The following is a 20,165-nucleotide window of genomic DNA, read 5'->3' as shown; positions in this document are numbered from 1 at the left end:
CATCGCTGAAGTGGATCACCCCATGTCAGACCCTTGATGATTTCTTGTGATCAAGAAGAATGACTGGCCAGTGTAGACTCCATTTCCTGGTTATTACCTCTGACTGTTCATGAAAGGCCAGGGAAACCAATCGATGTGCTCATAGGTACTTAGTTGTGTAAATTAACATGCTTGTTAACTGAACCACTAAAGGTACTTGTCAGTAAATGCAGATTCACTCTGTGGCTAACTGATCATTATTTTTGAGGGTCAATACATTTAACAGAATAGGCGTTCCTGAATGGGCTCAAAGATATATCTCGCTATTGAGTCAGCGGGAAACTCAAGTCTGACCATATTGATGAGGTATAGAAATATCTGGGGCTGGGTGGTTAGCTGTTACTAACCCAGGATGAAGAATTTGGGGAAGTCTGCATATCCAGAGGACTTGGTTTGCTTTGATTGGAGGGGGCTCCTCCACAAACATATATAGGTGAAATGGCCACAATTCAGAGAGTATGCTGGTCATTGGTGGTGAAGTGAGAACTGCTGGGGAGACTCTTTGGAAGACTGCTCAAGGGAAATTGACAGACAAAGAACTTAAACAATTTGAGAAGCCTGTAGCAGTTGGCTGCTCAATTAAGTATTGGATAGAATGTCAGAAGAAGGCAAAAATAGAACATGACAGATCAAAAGAGGAAATAGTAGAATATTGGCAGAAAGCTGATATTGTATGGACAGATTAGAACAGGAAATCAAAAGGCTCCACAAAGAGGTAGTAAACCTTAAAGAGAAACTTACTAATTTATAGGGGCTGAGGAGTGAGGATGTGACAAGTATGCGTCAGCTTCAGTTACGGTGTGAGAAACTGGTTTAAGAAAAGAGCACACAAGAAGAAGAAGCCCAAGCAGCTAAGAACAAAATGGAGGGATTGAGGAAACAATGCAGTGATTTAAAGATGGCTATGAATGTGATACAGAAACCTGTACAAGAAAAGAAAAGCAATGCTGGACATCATACAAAGTGATGAAAGCAGTTACAAAAGCTGTAGGGCCAACTTACTGCACAGGAAAGGAATAATCTATGTGCTTTCAGATCTGAAAGCGAGGAGGAAGGTGAATATGGAGGTATTGATTGGAGTGATTTAACAGATAAGGCAACTAGATCTGGTTATGATGAGGAATCTCCATTGGAGGATTCACTGATGACATACAACCAAAAGAAGCCAGTGCTACCATCTGCGTGATTGCACCGCTTCTACTCATTATCAGAGAGGGGAGAGTTAGGGAACGAGTTCCAAGCCAGGAAATAACATACTCTACCCGAGAAGGAGTACAGCAGCTGAAGGATATTGCTAAGCAAATCAGGACATATCTTCCTGGGGATGAACCAGGGAGTGATTCCAAGCACTGAGTCACCAGAGAGTAATGATTCTCTGGAAATCACTCTAGATTTCCGAGGAAAGGAAATTAATTAAATATACACCTTGCTTTTCCAGAAGCACAGCAACATACTGGGGGAGCAAATGAGGAGTTAAAGAATGTTATATTGACAGTGATGGGTAGTAACAAAGGGGACCCAATAAATGTGTCAAGCAAATGTTACCAGAGAAGAAGAAAACTGCATTTGCAGCCTGTCTATGGATGGCATTCAAAGGGGTATATCGATTAACATTAGAGCAAGATCATTTAGAACCAGAACCTGCAACTAAATGGTTAAGAACATTATTGTCTCATAGTGGAAACAAAGCTGCATATACTGAGGCATGGGTACTTTGAAAAATGGTTAGAGCACGGGAGAAAGGAGTACAGGGGTTAGATTTTAACTTTAGGAATACTTCCAAGGCAGCTAAAATGCTTCTACAAGAAAATACATGGAGCATCAAGTGGAGAAATGCAGGTCACGGTAGAAGCCAGCGGAGAAATTGTAGAAGTGAAATAACAATGCACTGGACTCACCTTCAACAATCAGGGAAACCAGCAGAGAGACTACACAAGTGAAGTAACAAAGCGCTGGAGTGCACCTTCATCCAATCAGGAAAACTGTCGTAGAGGGCAAACACCCTAGTACAATGCTCAGTTCTGCTATTCCATCTGTGGCTATGTGAGTCTTTATCTCTGGTACCATGCAGTAACCTATTCATACCACAGTAAGGATACTGAGGAGTGTGGTAGAACAAAGGGATCTGGGAATACAGATCCATAATTGGTTGAAAGAATTGTCATATCTCACTTTTGTACACCCTCATCACCACCTGAGATTCTACCAACAATGGTTGCATCATCAGCAGATTTATAAATGGTATTTGAGCTATGCTTAGCCACACAGTCATGTGTATATAGAGCGTAAAGCAGCGGGCTAAGCACACACTCCTGAGGTGTGCCAGTGTTGATCATCAGTGAGGAGGATATGTTTTTCATATCAGACACACTCACGTCTTCTGGTTAGGAAGCCGAGGATCCATATGCAGAAGGAGGTACAGAGGCCCAGGTTCTACAACTTCTCAATCAGGATTGTGGGAATGATGGTATTAAATGCTGAGCTATAGTCGATGAACAGCATCCTGACATAGGTGTTCATGTTGTCTAGGTGGTCTAAAGCTGTGAGGAGAGCCATTGAGATTGCGTCTGCTGTTGACCTGTTGTGGCAATAGGCAAATTGCAGTGGGTCCAGGTCCTTGCTGAGGCAGGAGTTCAGTCTAGTCATAACCAACCTCTCAAAGCATTTCATCACTGTTAATGTGAGTGCTACCAGGTGATAGTCATTAAGGCAGCCCACGTTATGCTTCTTAGGCACTGGTATAATTGTTATCTACCTTATATAATTTGCCCTACCCCATTGAAACGGGTTTAGAATGTAGACAAATATCATGAGAAGACTTGGAAATCCTTTCTTTTTTTCTTTTTAAATCTTTTTATTAATTTTAAACAAGCATAATAAGTAAAACATCAAATACAAACAGCTTGAGAATACATAATTAATAGGTTAAAATACAAATACAAACAGTTGATATTCCACATATAATAACCTCCCAAGCTCATAGTGGTTACAGAAAATGGCAAAAAACCCAAAAATGCTAACCTAACTGACATGGGCCATTGCATTATATCAAATATACACAGTAGTGTCGATAACTCCGCACCTCTATCCAAATAATTAATGATGATAAGAATAAGGTTTAGGGAAAGTCAGTTTAGCTCATATGAAAATGTTGAATAAATGGTCTCCAAGTTTCTTCAAATTTAACTGAAGGGTCAAAAACGACACTTCTAATTTTTTCTAAGCTCAAAAAAGAGATAGATTGAGAAAACCACTGAAATGTAGTTGGATGGAAGTCCTTAAGTAACCCACCAACATACGCTACTGTTATAAATGGTATTGGGAAAGGGACAGGTTTATCAAGATGTCATTCAGGGGACACCACTGAGCTTGCCCAGAAGAAATATCCAGACATAAACTTACAAATTGTGGCTTTTTTGCAATATGTGCTGGTGAGACAGACATATCATATAGCAAAAACAGCCACGAGTTAAAACCAAGAGATGCAAACAGTGCCCTTTGGAAAATTGCAATGTCGCCATTGGAAAAGTGACTTTAGATTTGGCTGTTCGATGATGAACTTTGCCTCAGCCAGCAATGATGTGGTAATTAAAACACACATCAATAAAGCAAATGAAATATTGCATAACTCATATTATTGGCATGTCTTAGAATTGGGAATCCAAAATATATCCATGGGTGAGGATAATATTGCTTTCTGCTGTGATACTAATATTATGTACATTGATCATTGTAATGCTTAAAGTACATCAACTTAGAAGGTGGAAAGCTGAAATTATGTGACGCTCTTACAAAATAGAAGTTATGATTTTCAGTATAAAAACAAATTGTGTCAATCCAGTAATTCAGTAATTAAATGTAATGAAAATGTGGTCCATAGCGGTCCTATGGGCAATCAACAAATTCAGAAGATAATGAACCTAAGATAAATATCTTTGGATCAAGAAGAGGGAGATGTTGGCTAGAAAGAACTATAATCTACAAATCAACAAATAGGAATGAGGCAGGGGCAGTGGAAGCAGACAAAGCAAAAGCCTTTGTTCTCGCCATATCTTTGCTTGAGTCGATGTGACCATTTTGTGACACTGTTCTTGTAGCCACTACTTTGTGTATTGTTTGGTAAAATGGTTCTTGCTCAGAGATGGCTTAATCAGAGCAATAGAATGTGTTCTCAATGTATTTTCTGCTGATGATTTGCTAAATCTGAGACCCTTTTCAGATAAAAAGCTTTGTATATGTAAATTTGCAGGCTTGCAGAAGGAACAGCCTATGATCTGATGGTCTGGGCACAGTTTTTGGCTAACCTGGCTAGAATGGTTTGAAGTAACAAAAGAAATTACCTGTGGCACAAGCCTGGGAGCAAAAGCCTTAAAGCAAACACGAGAGAATCTGCAGATTCTGGAAATCCAAGGTCTTGGCCCAAACCAACAACTCTTTACTCCTGTCCATAGATGCTCTCTGGCCTGCTGAGTTCCCCAGCATTTTGTGTGTGTAGCCGTAAAGCAATACTGCTTGTAGCTTTGGGTCAGAACCAATGAGAATCTGACACAGATTATTCAGATGAACTTGAGCCAACAAAAATGAAACATTATTGATTAACGTAATAAGGAAAAGAATACGAATGGAGGATTATGGGAGCATAGACAGCAATAACTCTGTAGAGACTAACCATTGCAGAAGTGGGTGAACCCATGCCTGACACAGGGAATTTACTTGTGATTAAGAAGAATGCCTGGTGAGCATAGACTGCTTTTCTCAGGGCCTAACTTTTCTCTTTTTTGACTGTTCACGGAGGGTCAGGGAAACCCAGTGAAGGTGCTCACAGATAATCAGTTTTGTAAGTTCATGTGCTTGTTAACTGAGTTAGTAAAGGCATGTAACACTCTCACCAGGATCGTATACAAACTTGGCTCGTTAGCTAGCTCTGCTAACAGCCTTATGACTCAAGAGTGACAAGGCACCCTTTCATAAACAATATATGTCTGAGGTCGGTATGATTTGGGATTCAACCAAGAGGAACATCGAGATGTTCTAATTAAAGAAACCCTGATTTGTAGAATGCTATGTAAATACCGCCTATACACAATTGTCTGCTGACAAGAAATAACGGATCATACACCACATAAAATTATAAAGTAAGTATATTTACTAATGTCAGCTTTATCAGGCAGTTGATAGGAATGTGAAAAAAATAAAAAGGGCCATCACAGTTAAAACAGTCCAATGTGCACAATAACTGTTGGAGCTCATACTGCAGTCATCTTTTACTCACGTGCGCTGGAACCACAGTCTGCATGAAAGCACACGCCACATTCCAAACTACCCTTCCCTCAAAGTTAATATTGAACAAACTAAATCTTCTTCAGGAGTATTGGCCCTTCCTTCGTGGAGACATTCATCTGCACAAAGCACTTTGTGCAGTGGGAACTCTCCTTCCAAGGCATTCTTCAGTATCTTCTCTCTTGTTCCTCTTTACAGCTCCTGCCAAAAGACCCCACGCCAGACTACTGTTGGTCACAAAACTCACTCAGTCCCACTCTCTGTAGAACTTTCTCCTGATCACACCATCCTGATTGGCTGACACAACATTCATAAGTTGAACAACATGGCATTTTAGCTCTGGACAAAACCAAAGCATTCTACCAGCAAGACAAACTGCTTTTGCAGAAAACTGCTGAAATTAAATACCTACAGCATAGCTGTAGAAATATTAACCAGGATATTACAGACGCTTCTCAGTAAATGCGGATTTTCTCTTTGATTAACTGATCATTATTGTTGGGGAGTCATCCTTGTAACATATCCAAGCACAGTTTTCCCTTGTTTATATACTCTTAATGTGCATACAGGATCAAACAAATCAGATAACTTTTGTTAATTCTGTCATTTCCCCTTGTGTTTGCATCATTGGTGTTAATTTTGAATCATAATCAGATTTATAATCACCGGCATGTGTCGAGAAATTTGTTAACTTAGCAGCAGCAGTTCAATGCAATAGTATAGAAGATAAACAAACAAACAAATAAATAAATAAAGTAAATAAATAAGTAAATCTTTACAATATACGTATATTGAATATATTAAAATTCATGCAAAAACAGAAATAATACATATTATAAAAGTGAGATAGTGTTCATGGGTTCAACGTCCATTTAGGAATCGGATGGCAGAGAGGAAGAAGCTGTTCCTGAATCACTGAGTGTGTGCCTTTAGGCTTCTGTACCTCCTTCCTGATGGTAACAATGAGAAAAGGGCATGCCCTGGGTGCTGGGGGTCCTTAATCATGGATGCTGCTTTCCTGAGACACCGTTCCCTGAAGGTGTCCTGGGTACTTTGTAGGCTAGTGCTCAAGATGGAGCTGACTAGATTTATAACCTTCCGCAGCTTCTTTCGGTCCTGTGCAGTAACAGTAGCCCCTCCATACCAGACAGTGATGCAGCCTGTCAGAATGCTCTCCATGGTACATCTATAGAAGTTCCTGAGTGTATTTGTTGACATACCATATCTCTTCAAACTCCTAATGAAGTATAGCCTCTGTCTTGCCTTTTTTATAGCTACATCGATATGTTGGGACCAGGTTATGTCCTCAGAGAACTCAACACCCAGGAACTTGAAACTGCTCACTCTCTCCACTTCTGATCCCTCTATGAGGATTGGTATGTGTTCCTTCATCTTACCCTTCCTGAAGTCCACAATCAACGCTTTTGTCTTACTGATATGAGTGCAAGATTGTTGCTGTGCCATCACTCCACTAGTTGGTATCTCTCGCTCTTGTATACCCTCTTCTCACCACCTGAGATTCTACCAACAATGGTTGTATCATCAGCAAATTTATAGATGGTATTTGAGCTTTGCCTAGCCACACAGTCATGGGTATAGAGAGCGTAAAGCAGTGGACTAACACATATCCATGAAGTGCAGCAGTATTGATCGCCAGCGAGCAGGAGGTATTATCACCAATCCACACAGACTGTGGTCTTCTGGTTAGGAAGTTGAAGATGCTATTGCAGAGGGAGGTACAGAGGCTCAGGTTCTGTAACTTATCAATCAGGATTGTGGGAATGCTAAATGCTGAGCTATAGTTGATGAACAGTATCCTGACATAGGTGTTTGTATTTTCCAGGTGGTCTAAGGATGTGCAGAGAGCCATTGAGATTGTGTCTGCCATTGACCTGTTGTGGCAAATTGCAATGAGTTCAGATCCCTGCTGAGACAGGAGTTCAGTTTAATCATGACCAACCTGTCAATGCATTTCATCACTGTAGATGTGAGTGCTACTGGGCAATAGTCATTAAGACAGCTCACATTATTCTTCTTAGACACTGGTATAATTGTTGCCTTTTTGAAATAAGTCAGAACTTCAGCCCATAGGAGTAAGAGCAGTGAATTTAACCAAAGTTTCTTCTCTTCCTTAATCATTTCAGTTAGTCCTATCCTCATCTCATCCTAATTTGGTATTACAAGGTTTGTGCTAATTGAAAGAAGTTTACAATAATCCATTGACGGTGTTCGTTGATATTTGAGGTTCCCGAAAGCTTCCCTTTCTTTTCCAGTACAATACTTTCCACAGGTGCAGCTATACCCAAGGACAACAAGAAATTACTTCTGTTTCAACCCTTAACCCCTGAATCTAACTAATAGTTTTGCTAATTCCTACTTCTTTTTATTCCTCTTTATACATCCTGTCTACTTCCATTGCATCTTCCATGGAGCTATGGATTTGCACCCCAAGATCCCTGTTTACATCAATTCTTCAAAGTGTACCACCACCGACAGTATAATTTCCTCAATTTTAAAATTCCAAAGTGCAACTCCTCACTCTTACACAGATTAAACTCCAGCTGCTATTTATCTGTCTACGTTTGCAGCTGCGCTGTATCCTGTTGACTATCTCTTCAACGTCCACAGCTCGGCCAATTTTTGTGTCTTTTGCAAACTTATTATTTAATCCACCTACATTTTCATCCAAATCATACACACAGGCACACACAGCTCCTACACTGATTCTTGTGTAACACGACTGGTCATAGATCTCCAATCAGAGTAAGCAGTCCTCCACCACTATCCTCTGTATTTTATGGCCAAGCCAATTTTGAATCTAGTCTAGTCAATTCAGAGTGGCAGGATACTGTAATTGTAGAAAGCAAGTGAACATCTTCATATAAAACAAAACAGACTCAAAGCCAAAATAATGGCAATCAAGTGGTGTTCCAACAGATGGGAAAGAATTACAGTGGAATCCACAGAGGAAAATTACATAACATTGAGAAGGATTAGTAATGTGAGCCATGCATTTTAAATAGCATATACTACATGCTATGAGTAAAAACGTTAGGATCTTTGATTTCAATATTAATGACTAATAATCAAAGGTACTGATTTTAAACTTGACAAAACTGCACAATCATAGCAAGAAACTAATATTACCAGAAACATCGGTAGGTTATTTCAGCAAGAAATATTAAAATGGAGAACGTAATCTAGCATTAGATGAATGGAATCTATTGCCTTCTCTCACTGGAAATGTATTCCCATCTCTTCATTGTTACTGGCTCTGAATATTCAAACTTCCTATCCTGTAGTATTTTGGGATTACTTTGACCAGGAAGTTAGAAGTAGTTCAAGAACGTCATCACCTTCTTGTCAAAGGTATATGGAGATGAGCAAAAACAATGCTGACTTTTCAAGCATCTCAAGCACCTTGAAAATTGAATCCAATTAATTTCTCACTTCTGACAGGTTTCTAGAGGCCCAGAAAATCCAGTTGTCTTGGGGTTAAACTAATCAAGGTGGTAAATTCTGAGGTTTGTTCAAATGGCCAATCCAGTCCCTGCAAGTAGTTTTGTTTTCTGCTCCCCTCATTCCCATCCCAAACTGTACCAAGAAATTTACTTTCTGGTAAAATCAGGAACTGCTGAATTTGAAAAGGGTTGAGGTTGCTTCTGGATCTTTACATATTTTCACCTCCTCAAACCCAGATCTGTCTACTTTGGAGGAGGGGTTGACATGAGCAAGCGACAAAGTGCCACATGATGCTGCAAATGAATTTATGAAATGGTAATATGTTAAGGATTTTCATGTCCCTGGTGTTAATGACATTCATGGTGATCACCCTCGAAGAGAAGTGAAGCTTTTGATTGTGAACCTCTTACATTTCAACTCACGAACCTGCACTTTTTGCAGAAGCAACATTTAGATTGTGAAAAAAATATAAGGTTTTTTTGATGACTACAAGAAAACAAAATTGGTTTTACTTTTCTTTTTCCCTTATAAAACTAAATCAGATGATACTGGTGGAAGGTTGCATAAGTAGAGAAATAAATAAACCATTTTAAAGCCTCTGTAGTGATCAATAAAACTCTAGTTTAACTCATTTGGCATGTCAGGTTTAGAAAGGAAACGCATTTTTAATAATAGGTGATTAACTAAATGGCACAACAGTTCCTGCTGACAAACAAAAAACTATCTTAGTTTATCTAACCTGGTTCAATTTTATTCTGATTACTTTAACTGTAGAGGTTTCAATTTTGAAGATAATATTATTAAATAAATGTTATTCTGTATTCCATTGTTCTATTTACATTGTATAAGTTATACTGGATTTATGACACATGACAAAACATAAACATTTTGCAACACTGAGAAAAACAATTATAGGGTGAATGCAATTAAAATTTAAATATTGGTGTTAACTCTTTGTGGTCAGTTACAAATGAAAATTGAAGATTGCTCATTGGTGATCTGTGGATACATACATTATACTGTATGTATATATGGAACTCTTTACTTAACTCCAATAAAATCCACGTGGTGCAATTCTCCGAGATACTGCTGAATGATACGCTAAGTAGTATAAAAAATATTGATTCATTCAATGAATGTTGCCAGAAATTTTGAAAACATTTCATTGAATGCTTCTTATGTAGATACAGATCTTGTTTAACAAGCGATCTGTATGTTAGAGTAGCTAGTAGCATGAGGATATAATAGCACAGGCTATCACAGTTTGGAGTTCCATTCCAAGAATCGATGTAGTGCAGAATCACCTTACAGATTTGGCATGACATCTAAAACTTTGACAAACTTCTATAGGTGTGTAGTGGAGAGAATATTGAACGTCTGCATCCCCACCTGGTATGGAAACACCACTGCTTTTGAACAGAAAATCCACCAAAAAGTAATGGATTCAGCCCAGTACATCATGGATAAAGCCTTCACAGCCGTTGAGCACATCTACATGAAACACTGTTGTAGGAAAGCAACATCCATCATCAGGGATCACCACCACCCAGGACATGCTCACTTCTCATGCTGTCCTCTGTTAGAAGGTAAAAGGACCTCAGGACTTACAGCACCAGCTTCAAGAACAGTTATTGCCCCTTGACCATCAGGCTCTTGAACTAAAGGGGGTAATTTCATTCAACTTCACTTCCCGTATTATTAAAATGTTCCCACAACCAATGAACTCTCTTTCAAGGACCCTTCATCTCATATTCTTATTATTTATTGCTATTTATTTATATTTGCATTTGCACCATTTGTTATCTTTCTGGTTCATCTTTCATGGATCCTGTTATATTATTCTATAAATTTGTTGAGTACACCCTCAAGAAATTGAATCTCAGGGTTGCATATGGTGATATATATGTACTTTGATAATATAATTTACTTTGAACATTGAACTTTTGTCCCCAATCAGTTGCTCTACAATAGCCATGAATGGGGTTTCAGATTTTGTGCCAAGAGCAATCTTATGCAGGATGTGAGAGGTGGTTTCAAAGTATAAATGATGGGCAAGATCCAGCAAAATAGGGTTCACCAATTGACTTCAGAGAAATAGCACATACTGACAGATTTGGTACTCTGAATTTGTCTCTAAGTTCCAGGCTTCCATACTTGGTTATGATGTGCTGAAGTCCCCTACTTGCTTCTATTTTAATAGCAACAACAAAGTACAATTTTTGGTTTTACATCACCTATTTTATTGAGATTTTATGAGTCAAGGGTATTCAATGAAGTCTACTTTTATTTCAAGCATTAAAATGTTAGAAAATCACATGCATTTATTATTCATAGCTGATAAAAACACCATCTGTACAGGAACATTAATTTACCATTTTTAATCTGTTTAATTATCTATAAAAGTTTTTAGTTCATCACACTTCAAAATGCATAAATAATTTGAAAGGACAAAGTCAGTCATTTCTTTTTTTGTTCTAACTCAGAGCTGTAAATTCTGAAAGTCATCTCTTTTGCCTTTATTTGCGAAAGATCATTTTGACATTGGAGTCGGTTTATTATTGTTGCATGTACTGAGATATAGTAAAAAGCTTGTCTTACATATTGTTTCTATAGATCAAATCACTACATGGTGCATTGAGGGAGAATGAGGTAAAAGGTGCAGAGAAAGTGCAGTGCAGGTAAATAATAATGAGGTCAATTGTGAGACCAAGTGTTCATCTTACTGTACTAGGGAACCACTTAATACTCTTATAAAAAGCTGTACTTGCACCAGGTGGTATGTGACTTCGGCCCAATGGAAAAACGGAGAAGAGGGAATGTCTAGAATGGTAGGGTCTTGGATTATGCTGGTTGCTTTCCTGAGGCAACAAGAAGTGTAGACAATCGTCGATAGAGGGGAGGTTGGTTCTGAGCTCTGTCCACAACTTTGCAGTATGTTTGCAGAGTAGTTGCCATATCAAACTGTTGTGCATTCAGACAGAAGACATTGATAAATATTGGTAAATGTCAACAGAGACAAATCAATTGTTTTTTTAACTTTGTGGGGAAGTAGAGGAATAGGTGAGTTTTCTCGGTCATGCCTTCAAGAGGACAGGTTATTGCTGATGTTCAGTCCTAGGGATTTGAAGCTCTCAACCTCACACCATTGTTGTACACAGGAGCATGTGCACCACCCACTTCCCGAAGTTATTGTCATGCTACTAAATCACTAAGTCTCTATCTCCTTCCTGTACTTTGAATCATTGTTATTTGAGATTTGGTCCACTATGGTGGCATCATCTGTGTATTTGTAAATGGTGTTAGAGCAGATTCTGACCATGCAATCATGAGTATATAGGGAGCAGAGCAGGGGGCTGAGGATGCAACCTTGTGGAGCACCAGAGTTCAGAGTAGTTGTGGTGGAGTTGTTGCTGCCTTACTGAGCACAGTTTGTTCTTCAGGAAGTCAAGGATCCAGGTGCAGAGGGAGGCATTGACTCTCAAGCTATTCTAAATATATGTTCATCTTAACAACAGAATAATGCATCATTGTGCACTGTGAGAAACTGCCTACTTTTACTCGATATAAAAGGACATTGTAAAAATTTCAGGCCTTTCCATATTAAGTCCTAATAGTAATCTGAGAACATTTAGTTTCAGATTATTTTGAAGCATGCATTTTGCTTATATGGCTATAGTTTTCTAGGAAAATACCATGTATTTATACTTTGGTTTAACGTTCTTTGTGGATTTCCTTTCAACTTGAGATGAAGGACATGCAAATGTGTGCTTAGCGTTTCAGACAGGGTGCTAATGCAAATATATTAATAATATTTACATAATGCAATGGTTGGCATTTGCATGAAGAAACATTGTGGAAGTGGAACAATCAAGATAAACTTGTGAAATGATTTGCAAGCATTTGGTTTGGCAATAAGACATCACATTTTGAAAAAGGTCCAGGGTTTGATGGAGTGGTCACAATTGGATAGCATTTAAAATGGTTCAAACAAATAGGATCATTTCTGGAGGCAGGCAGTTACACATTAAGAAAGAGTAATGAATATCATGGCAAACCTGAGAACAGCATCAAAGCAGCCTTGCAGAGGATGTTGATTTTTTTCACAGAGACAGCTACCTGGCCAGAAAAGTAATAGATGTGAATAATATTGAAGCACTTATAATAAAGTTTCATTTTTTGAGATATCACTTTGTTACAGGAAAGACTAGACAAGTTCAGCATTTAAAACTTATTATTTGATATAAATGATTAAATACAATTAGTTTCTTCAAGCCATGAAAGACGTCAGTGTTGACATGCACTAATGGGAATAGATGCTCTAAAAATAGGCATTGTGGCATTGTTTAAGAGCACGGAGTACTTTATGCCTGACTTCCCTCTCAACTAACAAAAGCTCTGTTTCTGTCACCAAATCTGCACATAATCTTTTGTGGAGGGGGATAGTGATGTTCTGATAGTGGTTGCAAAACAAGGTGCCTGTTTGCGTCCTTTTAACTATGCTGCATCTAATTTACAAATGTTAAGATCAGGTGGCATGAGTAGGTGTGATAATTTTATATTATATTAGTGAAAGCTGTGGTAACTTCTATTTTACAAAAAGACCACTCAACAACTTGATGGCCAAAAGAGCATCTTTATCTGGGACAGCAAATAATATTTACAATACAGAGGCTTCCAGGTACCTCGTGCGGCATGGGTGGAGGAACCATATACAATGCATACTGGGAGTAAAAACCCTGCCAACCCCGGATCCTGCCTCTTGCTACCACAGCTGCCTGATTGGTATTAACTTACTTTTAATAATACTCACATTACAACGCTTCTCCCCCTTTAAAATCCAACATTCCCCAGATATAGAAGAACTGGGAAATAAAAACAGTGGTATCTTTAGCAACAGGTTACCAATACAAAAACACCTAAGAAAACATGGCGAATTCAACATTCAATCTAACAACAAAAGAAACTATCCAACCAAAGATTCAGTCTGTCAGGAGGTTTGTGAGGGCTCTGCGATCTACACACTACCCCTGGTGATCCAGCAGGCATCACTGGTGAGGATGTTTTGGGTGGATCTAGTGTTGGGGGCACGAGAGGGGTCTGTGTGTCCGCTTGAGAATGCCCATCCTCTTCAGGGGACTCTGCCCCCTCTGCCACTGTGTCTCCCTCTAGCAAAGTCACTGGTGGACATGCTTCCCCAGTAATCTGTCTCCCCATTGGAAACTCCATGGAACCTCTGAGCCGGAATCCTGACGCAGGTGCACATGGTCCTGATGTCTGCGGAAAACACGCCCATCAGTCAGCTTAACAACATAGGAGGCTGGACCACTCTGTTTAAGAATAACCCCATGTAGCCATTGCTGATTGTTTCTCACATAGACATTGTCATCCAGTTCTGACTGTCTCTCTCATGCATATTGATCATGCTCTTCCTTCTGCTTTTCCTGCTTTCTCTCCACTTTTGCCTTCACGTCCGGGCGCAACAGGTCCAATCTTGACTTAGGCCTACGCCCTATCAGCTTCTCTGCTGGAGTGTGTGCAGTCATACTCTGTGGAGTGAGGCGGTATTTAAACAGGAAATGTGAAAGCCGGGTACTAAGAGAGCCCCCTGTCATCTGCTTCAGGCCTTCCCTCACTGTCTGAACAGCTCGCTCAGCCAAACCATTGGAGGCCAGTTGGAAAGGGGTTGTCTGAATGTGACGAATGTCATTCTGCTGCATGAACTCACTGAACAGCTCACTGGTGAATGTCGGGCCATTATCAGTGACCAGAGTGTCAGGTAACCCGTGGACTCAAACACTTGCCTGAGTTTGTCTATGGTTGAGGGGGCCGTGATGTTGCTCATGATGTGAGCTACCATCCATTTGGAAAGCGCATCTACCATTACAAGAAACATCTGCCCCATAAAGGGGCCAGGAAAGTCCAAATGTAGCCTAGACCAGGGGTAGACTGGCCACTCCCAAGGGTGCAAAGGAGCTGGTGGTGGCACGTTCTGATTGGTCTGACATTGCGTGCATGATTTTACCTTGTTCTCTAGATCCTGATCCATTCTCGGCCACCAGACGTAGGACCTTGCAAGGTTCTTCATTCGAGACACCCCTGGGTGAGTCACATCAATTTCCTCCACAATCTGTGAACAGCCAGGGGGAGGCACGATGACCCTCGCCCCCCCAGAAAATGCAACCATCCTGCAGACTCAGTTCGGTCTTGCATTTGGCATAGGGCCTCAGTTCCTCTCCTTCCACAACTCTGGACCAACCTTGTAAAAGAAAAGTCTTGACTTGAGACAGGACTGGGTCCCCCTCTGTCTGGGTTTGGGTCACCTTTGCAGGTGTCTCTGACAGCCTTTCCAATGAAAACACAGTCTCTGGAAGCACATATGTAGTAACAGTCGTCTCAGGTAAAGGGAGTCGACACAGCGCATCGGCGTTTGCATTATCCCCACCCGCTCTGTACACGATAGTATGCTGGTAGGCTGTCAATGTGAGAGCCCAACGCTGTATCCTGGCTGAGGCTAGCGGTGGTATTCATCTGGTCTCCCTAAAAAGGCTCATCAGTGGTTTATGGTCTGTATAATTTGTAAATAGACGTCCATAGAGGTACTGATGAAAACGTTTGACTGCAAAAACAATGGCCAGACCTTCTTTGTCTAGCTGTGAATATCCCTTCTCAGCAGCCGTCAGCGTACATGAAGCAAAACCAATAGGCTTCTCTGAACGGTCCTCCATCACGTGTGAGAGAATTGCCCCGACTCCATAGGGCGAAGCGTCGCATGGAAGGGTGATCTCCTTGTCTGGATCATAGTGAACGAGCAGCTTCATTGAGTGCAAGAGTTCTTTCACTTTCTTGAAAGCTTCCTCCTGCTCCTCACCCCACCGCCACTTAGTGTCATTGTGAAGCAGCTTATATAGTCGGGCCAAAACCTTTGACAGGTCTGGAAGAAACTTGCCATAATAATTCACCATGCCCAAAAATGATCTGAGTTCAGTGACGCTCTTGGGGCTTGGGGCCTCCTTGATAGCTCTCACTTTGTCCTCCACTGGGCAAAGCCCCTCAGCTGTAATCGTGTGTCCCAGGTAGGTCACACTCGGAGCCAGGAACACACATTTTCCGCGTTTCAACCTGCACCTGAGAGTCTCTTCAGCACCTGTTCTAAATTAGCTGGATGCTCCCCCTCCGTGGTTCCCGTGATCAAAATATCATCAAGATACACTGCTACATGTGGAATCCCCTGCAGCAAAGAGTCCATTGTCCTTTGGAAAATGGTGGGGCTAGACACCACTCCAAACACCAGGCGATTGTATTTGAATAATCCCTTGTGTGTATTGATTGTGACATACTCCTCTGAATCCTCGTCGAGCAGCAACTGTTGGTAGGCATGGCTCATGTCCAGCTTTGTGAACAGCTTACCCCCTGACAGGGTCGCATACAGGTCATCCACCTGTGGCAATGGGTACTCCTCCAGCTTTGAGACCTGGTTCACCATAAGCTTGTAGTCCCCACATATCCTCATCATTTTATCTGCCTTCAAAACTGAACAATGGGAGCCGCCCACCTTGAAAACTGGACGGGCTCAATGATGCCCAGCCCCTGTAAACGTACCAGCTCCACCTCGACTTTGCCTTTCATGGCATAGGGCACTGACCTGGGCTTAAAAAAATGTGGTGTGGCCTCAGGGTCAACATAGAGTTTCAGGGTCACGCCCTTCAGTGTACCCAGCTCGTCCCTGAAAATGTCACTGTACTGCTGCAGAATGTCCTCCGTCATGCATGCATAGTTAATTTCATGCCAGTTGAGCCAGATTTTGCGAAGCCAATCGCAGCCCGACAGACTGGGCCCACTGCCCTTAGCTATCACTAGCCTGGCTTCAGCCTTCTGGCCCCCAGCCGAAATATCCACACATAACACCCCTAAATGAGGTATGGGCTGCCCCGGCTAGGTCCTGAGTTGGAATTAGATGGTCTGATGGGAGGCAGGTTGGGCCCCCATGTCCTCCTGTAGGTCTCTTCACTAATGACCAATGCAGTAGCCCCTGAATCAATCTCGAACTTAATGTCCTTTCCCTTGACAGTGACTGTGGCATAATATGGTTCAGGTGGTCCCTCATCTGTTTCCACTCCAAACATGTTGTAGGCACACGCTGCCTCTCCGTCTGCTTCTCCTAGGTGGTGTGTGGCTGCCTGAGTCTGTTGAGCTTTCCCCTGCCCGGGCTTAACCTCACCCTTTATGCTCCTGCACTTTTTAACTAAATGTCCCTTCTTGCTACAAGCATGGCAGACAGTATCTTTGAATTTACAAGCATCTGTGTAGTGCGTTCCTCCACACCAAAAACAATTGACCCACTTTGCCTGTTTACCAGTCATCCTCCTGACTTGGAGCACTGCGGTCGACTGCGACCCCCTATATCCTTTCTTTATATCCTTGGCATTATCAGCAGCCAGCTCCATGCCTTGAGCAATCCCTAGGGCTTTCTTGAAAGTCAACGGTGGGGCTTTCAGCAAATAGCGGCATTGTATGGTGGCATTATTAATGCCACATACTAATCTATCACGGAGCATGTCATCCAACATGGCTCCGAAATCACAATGCTCCAACATCTGCCAAAACTCAGCCACAAAACCGCCCACAGACTGACCTGACATCCGGACATGGCTGTGAAACTTGAACTGTTGAACTATCACCAAAGGCTTTGGATTGTGGTGGTTCCCCACGAGCTTGACCAGTTTGTTGTATAGAATTTCTTCCCGTTTCCACGGCGTAGCTAAGTTCCGTATCAGGTTGTACGTCCTTGCCCCACACACACTCAGGAGAATAGAGTGCTTCTTAGCCTCCTTAGTAATTCCATTAGAACAGAAAAAGTGACCCAACCTTTCCTCGTACTCCGGCCACTCCTCAATTTGCTCGTTGAACACACTGACTGTTCCAAACGCAGCCATCCGAACACGAGGCTCCTCGCCCGCTCACAGTTCCTGATTGAAAACGGGGCCGACCCATCCACAAAACCAGTTTACATCGTCGCCAAAAATATGTGGTAACTTCTACTTTACAAAAAGACCACTCGACAACTTGATAGCCAAAAGAGCATCTTTATCTAGGACAGCAAATGATATTTACAATACAGAAGCTTCCAGGAACCTCGTGCGGCCTGGGTGGAGGAACCATATACAATGCATACTGGGAGTAAAGAGAGCCGAAGTAAAGACCCCACCAACCCCAGATCCCGCCCCTTGCTACCAATAGCTTCCTGATTAGTATTAACTTACTTTTAATAATATTCACATTACAACAAAAGTGATACTCCAAACTTGCAATTTAATTTTTTTTAAATGCTTGGGCCAAATAAAAGGAATAGGCATTCAAACATTCAAAAGGGCTGCGGGAAAACTTCTCACATGAGGGAGAATGCTGGCACTGAGAGATCCTTGGATAGAAATTAATCCTGATGCCAGCAATAGAAGATTGGCGGATTCCATCTTGAATGTTATTCAAACCCTGAGCAAGACTGATGTGCTGAAGCTGATAATGCAGGGCTCCTGTGTGTTCCTAAGGTGAGGCCTTAAGATTCCCTTCCAGTGGATGTTGTATCCACTGATTTGTTCAGTACACATCATTCCTAATCAACTTCCCTTGCAGGGCCTCCCATCTCTTCTTGTTCCTTCACAATCCAATCCTTCCATCTACTACCAACATTCAACCTCATCTGTATGTGGTGTAATGCCTCTCCATCACCGTGACCCCCAATAAATATTCTTCACCCAACTGTTCAGCACATGCTAGAACTTTTACTTCCGGATTTTCAGAAGAGGATTCAAAAATATGAGAGGACTCATTGAAGGTAGCCATCTGGCAGTATCACAAACAGCAGCTACAGAGAAGGAGATATAAATCCATTAGATCGGCCTCAAAGTGTTTGGCTCTCAGCAACCTGTTGGCAGATTTAAATATCATGGAGTGCATAGTTACTCATTTTCCTGTAGTGTCAACAGCTAATAGGACATGATTGCAGACATTTCAATCACTTGATTCATAATTAACCAGATATTTCTAAACATGGCCTTTAATTTTACACAGATCCTACAAGAGACAGACACAGCTATAAGGGCAGCTTCTCAAAGAAACTCATTCTGTCTGAGGGCATATCATCACAAGATTATATTTATCACAAGTGAGAACAGTTGTGAGAGACAGCGGTGGATAAACAAGATGCAGGTTGCTCCAAGATCTCCATGTCGATATTGTATTAGTGAACAGGATACCTTTGGACCAGTCTTTCCAACCATGGTGTGTATTTTTGAATTGAGATTGCAAGAGTCTGATTCAAGCATGAGTAGCAGGTTATTGCAAATATATGTTATTAAGAATTCATCCATAGAAAAAGCGGCCACTAGAACTCACCCTATATTCCATCTGAGTAGCCTCCAACCTAATGGCACGAATACTGATTTCTCCTTCTGGTAAACAAATTTCTTCCTCTATTCCCCCTCCTTTCTCTATTCCCCACTCTGACCTTTTACCTCTTCCTACCTTCCTATTATTTCTCCCAGATCTCCCCCTCATTCCCATTCTCCCATAGTCCACTCTCCTCTCCTATCACAATCCTTCTTCTCCTTTATCTTTCTTATCCCCTGGTTTCACCTATCACCTTCCAGCTGGCCTCCCCCCTCCTCCCCCCTTTTTAGTCTGGCATCTTCCCTCTTCCTTCTCAGTCCTGAAGAAAGGTGTCAGCCTGAAATGTCAATTATCTTTCAGTTCCATCAGTGTTGCCTGACCCGCAGAGATCCGCCAGCATTTTATGTGTGTTGCTTCGGATTTCCAACATCGGCAGACTTTCTCATGTTTAGAAGTAGGGTGTTGCCTTGAGGATAAGGCAGGTAATCTGCTAAAGAAAACTGTTGTTAACTGTTTACTTTATATGTGTTGTGAAAAATCTCTTATATTACCATATGTCATAAGAAAATGAGATAACATCAGATAAGCCAATATTATTTATTTTCCTAGTTGTAAAACAATACAATATAAACATTCCTTTCTATTAATTTAATTTAGTTATTTGATACGAAGAGCATGACAATTTTTCATGAGGAGAGTTGTTTTAGTGTGATTTCCTAATCCTCAGCATCAGTAACTGTTTCAATCACATTTTTAACCTAGTGTCTCATAGCGATTAACGAGCCTGGCACTGACTAAGACTGCTAATTAAATTGTCAAGATGGAGAAAAGAAACTATACAGTGCAATTAATTTAAATATTTTGTTTTAACCAACTTGGTGCCTTTTGGTATTTGAACCAACGACAAGTGACAGATTAAAAATTAATTCTAGTGATGGTGGCGTCCTGAATTAGGAACGGGCCTAAAGTACAAGATTGAATTTTTTTTCTTCAGATGC

At 41.0% G+C, this 20,165-nt stretch overlaps 1 pseudogene; it reads right to left on the bottom strand.

Annotated features, from left to right (window-relative positions):
- Positions 1–14,186: 14,186 nt before the first annotated feature.
- LOC132403564 (uncharacterized protein K02A2.6-like) lies at positions 14,187–17,714 on the bottom strand (annotated as a pseudogene).
- Between the last annotated feature and the right edge of the window lie 2,451 nt (positions 17,715–20,165).

This window comes from Hypanus sabinus, chromosome 2 (assembly GCF_030144855.1).
Source record: "Hypanus sabinus isolate sHypSab1 chromosome 2, sHypSab1.hap1, whole genome shotgun sequence".
NCBI lineage: Eukaryota > Metazoa > Chordata > Chondrichthyes > Myliobatiformes > Dasyatidae > Hypanus > Hypanus sabinus.
The sequence above is the reverse complement of the archived record's forward strand: the minus strand, read 5'-3'. Positions and strand labels throughout refer to the sequence as shown.